Source organism: Asparagus officinalis, chromosome 7, assembly GCF_001876935.1.
Source record: "Asparagus officinalis chromosome 7, Aspof.V1, whole genome shotgun sequence".
Taxonomy (NCBI): domain Eukaryota; kingdom Viridiplantae; phylum Streptophyta; class Magnoliopsida; order Asparagales; family Asparagaceae; genus Asparagus; species Asparagus officinalis.
In genome coordinates this window covers 7,277,132-7,282,179 of record NC_033800.1, presented here as the reverse complement: position 1 = coordinate 7,282,179, position 5,048 = coordinate 7,277,132, and the positions used below count along the sequence as shown (strand labels likewise).

Here is a 5,048-nt window from a genome sequence, read left to right as displayed (position 1 = left end):
ATGGCCCCAAAGTGAAACAAATCAAACACCTCCACCTGAGGTGAACCAATGACTGTATCAAAATCACATCCACCAGCTGCATTCGAATCAACCAACTCATTATCTGCACTCAAATCCAAATGATCACCTAACTGTGTCACCTCAGCTGGAATCCCAAACAATGCAGAATGATCTGGAGTATGTGAAGTAATCTTCACCCAATGTGGAGTAGCATCAATCTCCATCCGTTGCGATACATCTAAGGTCTGTCCAAAATTCTCCACCTGCTGAGAGTCAATTAGCTCCCTCATCGAAGCCTCAAGCGAAGTGACACTATCAGACCAAACATCCAATGGAGTTTTACCTCCAATCGTAGCAGTCGACAACCTATGACCAAGATGACACAAATATGTCAAAACCTCAATACCAGAATCAATGCTCGACATCAAACGTCGGTCCTCCTCTAACATGGAACAGCTCACCAAATCTGCCATCTTATCTTGTTGTTCCAAGATTTCCTTTCCACCAAAGTGTCTCAAAATGTCGTGAGCTCGGCTCGAATGAAAAAACAGGTCCCTCTTGTACCTCCCACCAAAATCAGAATAAAGTACATTCACATTTCTGCCAATCTCACACTTCTTCAATCTGTTGGAGACTACTAGGACTTTATCCAAAGGGGATTTGGTTGCAACCCAAACACGACTAGAACAGCTACCAACAAAGGAAACCAAACATCTATTACCTCCCAATGACGCCTTCTTAGAAGGCCCCTAAACATCTGTGTGAACTCTACCTAAAAGACCCTTAGTACGGTGAATAGAGGTGCCAAACTTTACCTCGGTCTTCTTGCTCACATCAAAGTGTTTATTGGACTTCAAATTGTAGGTCTGTGCACCCATCTCCAAATCAATACTGGAATGACTAAGCTCCAAATACCGCAGTCTAGTCGAATCAACATAAGTCGTCAGCTCTCTACCTGTCACCGAACTTCCAATCAAATAGTACATGTTATTCCTCCTGACGCCCTTCATCACAATTAAAGAGTCTTCCACGATCTTGAGAACCATGTCCTCAACACGAACCTTCAAACCCTCTCCAACCAAAGCTCCATTTGAGATCAAGTTCTTCCTCAAGGAAAGAACATATCTCACACTATATAACTCCCTACCTGTCCCGTCAAACATCTTGATGCGAATTCTTCTTATCCCAAGGATCTGGCATGCACGATTGTCACTCATGTATACCATACCACTATCCAGCTTCTCAAAACTGGAGAACTATTCCTTTCTAGGACACGCATGATAGGTCGCATCACTATCCAACATCCACTCGGATTACTCTGAATAGCTACCCGTAGGACTGATAGAAAGCGAATAAATAGAAGTATCAGAAATATTACCATTCAATATAATGATGTTTGTTTCTGATGATGGTTGCTTTCCTTTTCCCTTCTGCTTATTCTTCATCCATTCGTCGAGCTTTGGATAATCTTTCTTCCAATGACCAGTCTCCTTGCACCAAGCACACTGATATTTTCTAACTGTAGGATGCCCTACTCTAGACTGTGATTTCCAATTCTTTCGGTTTGAATTTTTCCCTCTTGCAACCAACGCCTCCGCTACTATATCACTTATAGACTCATTATCTTTCTTTCGAAGCTGATAGTTCACAAGTGCAGCGGTAACCTTACTATACGAAAGAGATACCTTCCTATTGATAAGAGTAAGGACAAAAGTCTCATATTCCTCGTCAGGCAAGGAACTCAACAACAACAATGTTTTGTCCTCATCTTCAATCATAACATCTACATTCGTCAAATCCGTAAAAAACTTCGTGTAGTGGTTCATGTGATCACCAATGGATGGTCCTTTCTTTAATTAGAAGCGATAAAGTATCCTCTTCAAATGCAAGTGATTCTCCACACTCTTGATCAAATACTTGCTCTCAAGGATCTCACAAATCTTCTTAGCTGAAGTTTCATTGATCACATCATACTTTAAATCTTGAATCAAACAAGACCTAATCATACCACACGCCGTTCGATTCATCTTCTTCCAAACCCTCTCATCAATTTCATCTGGCTTGTCATCCAATTCCAAAGTATCTTTTAAATTTTGCGCGTTGAGCGCATCCAAGACATCACATCGCTAAAGTTTAAAATTGTTAGTGTCATTAAACTTCTCTACGTCTATCTTCATAGAGTGAATATTAAAATTTTGGACGGTGTTCACACCTAAAGTATCCTCCATAATTCCTTTTTTCCCGATCATAATTCCTCAAAGCACCAACAACCAAAGCGGAACAAACGAATAATAGATCCAAAACTAAGAAAAGATAGAATTTTTACCAAAAAGATATCCCAACTTTAACTTCAAACGAATCCCTAGCCGAACTTCCAGAGTGAGCTACTCCTCCAAATAGCCCAAACGTAACCTGAGCTCTGATATCACTTGTTGTACGCGGCGGAACAAACACAAACATCGAGAGAGAAAGCCAAAACAATCCAAAATAATGGTACCAACTCAAACACAAAAATTTAACGTTGTTCGGCAAATTGCCTACATCCACGGGGCAAAAAGGGATGAGTTTCCACTATAGAGAGAGAGTACAAAGTAGAGATAACAAGATTACTCAACTAACCTCTCAAACAAATCTCTCAAACTAAACCCTCAAACAAATTGCTCAGAAAGATCTCTCTTTTCTGTGCTCAAACCCACCTTCAAGCTACCCAATCAATCGATAGAAAACCCTAAAAAACATGGCTCTATTTATAACAAAACACAATCCCAAACAGATTAGGGTTCTAAAAACGAGTATGTCACATCCTCGTGTGGCACACACCACACCCATGGCAAACAGGACAAATTCTGTCACACCCTGCCACCTGGGTGTGGCAGACACCACACCAGGGTGTGGTGGAGTCTGTCTTGCTTATTTTTCACGTTTTTCTCAATTCTTTTCCTCAATTCATTCGTCGTTTTTACAATAACCACACTATCGCACCAAGTTGGTGACTTGGTTTTACAAAGTAACAATACAATCTAATCCCTCTGGCAGACAATGCACATAATGATCATTAACTTGAACATCTCTCCAACTTTTATTCTGGGCTACATGAAATGAAGTCTTAAAGTATCCATTTTATTCCAAATTCATGGGTGTGAGAGGATTTCTTGGCAATTGTGGTGGTACAGAAAATGGTTGTTTCCGTTCCAGTTCGCCTCGCCTTATTCTGCTCGCTGATCTCAATTCTTTAACTAGCTCATCAATGGAATGCGTCCTCAATGCTTCAATGGATGCCATACTTGGGATATCAATTTTGTTCATGGGTGTTGTTGTAGTTGCATGATCAACCTGTTTGGTACATGATTTGAAGTTAGCGGCTTTGAACTTGATTGTTTCTATATGCATAATGCCAGCTTGATAACGAATCTAAAGTCGACTATGATGAAGCTTTGGCTTGAACATGTTCTCAGAGATACAGAATGTACCGATGCCATGCAAACTAGGTAAGTTATAATAGGAGTATATAAGGAGTTCGTGTGCGTACTGTTTAATAGTTGCAATGACAATGAAGTTGAAACTACGCAAAATCAATTGAGGAAGGTAATCAAGAGGTACTTCTTGGTGGCAGTTCATTCAAATGAGACTAGCTTAAAGGGGAAAGAATCGAAAAGTATACCAGATACTCTTTTACAGGGCATCTTTCTGCCAAACTTCTGATGTCCATTACTTTTTCAGTGTGGTCACCCTGCAGTGTTTGTAAATGGCCGAAGCAAATGGCTGATACGGACCCTAATTCTCTTGTAGCTTCATGATCCACTGAAAGTGCATCTGACAAGAAGAACATAGACAGATTATACACAAATTCCGTAGTTGGTAGAGGGGAAAAAGAAAGGCAGAAAAATCAAGTTAAAAACAGCATATTACCGTCTGCAGTTCTCAGCACATCACGTGTTGATGCTGAACCTTCATATCAGTCAAAGGTAGACATAGATACAAGTCCTACCAAATTGCTGTTCTCTTGATTTCTTGGTCTATTTGAAACAAAAAATAATATGGAACCAAGTAGAATTATATAAGTCAGCAGAACTAACTCAACTTTTAAATGGATACAAGCTATCTTTGTAAGATATCCTATAACATTATGAAAAAAGTTTAAAATCACAGAGGACGAACTTATTCCATGGAAGACTTAATTTCTGCAGCATAATCTTTATTTAACTGGTCTACTAATTTAGCATTCTCCAAATGTTCGGTAGGCTGACATACTTTCTTGGAACTGCTCACAAAACAAACACAGTCATCATGAGGACTTAAAAAAATACTACAATTGAAGTAAAAACCATGTAAGAAAACTGAAAATTTACACAAAATATTTGCAACTTTGCAAGCACATACCAAGTGTGGAGGATATTTTCCATTGTCACCCTTGCCTCAGAAGCGGAAAATGCATCTTCCTGAAATTGCCTTTCTACTCTTTCTATAAGTGTGTTCCACTCATTTTTAGCTTTGTCTGAAATGATCTGTTTCTTCCTGTAAACTCTTTTTTGCATGAAGGCTTGTGTGTCAGTCATACTTCTCACAGCCTCCACGACCTGTTCGTCATATAAGAATAATTATGAGTAAATTGAAATGAAAACTATCAAACAAATTAGAGTTTGTGGCCGTCAAGTCTGCTAATATTGCAGCAATCCTCTCTTGGGCTACTCTTTCTTCTCTGGTAGATAGTTCCTGGAAGAGCAAATTGGCTAGAATAAGTTTGTTGCATCATATAACTGAGTGGCATCAATGCCATCTGTAGTTAAGTTCCAACCTCGAATCTCTTCTCAAAGTAATCTAACTGGCATGATGTTCGCATTTGATTTTCCTCAGAAACTGCAATAAGTTTAGAAGCCAGACTCTGCGGATCGTTAAAGAAATCCAGTGTTATCTTTGAGCTTGTGTTGAGACAAAGCTCCTCTGCAGTCCCTGTAACAAAATTTTCCATCTTTTGTAAATTATTTGTGAGGGTGAAAGAGGACAAATATCTAGCCAAATTTATCAGAAACAAAAGCTAATTGTTTCAT

At 39.3% G+C, this 5,048-nt stretch overlaps 1 long non-coding RNA gene across 1 annotated transcript; it reads right to left on the bottom strand.

The window, feature by feature from the left end:
• LOC109848114 lies at positions 2,925-3,988 on the bottom strand. The gene is made up of 3 exons (XR_002248693.1): positions 3,910-3,988; positions 3,662-3,813; positions 2,925-3,333 (listed from the first exon to the last, which is right to left on the bottom strand). It is a non-coding gene; the product is annotated as an uncharacterized LOC109848114 (long non-coding RNA).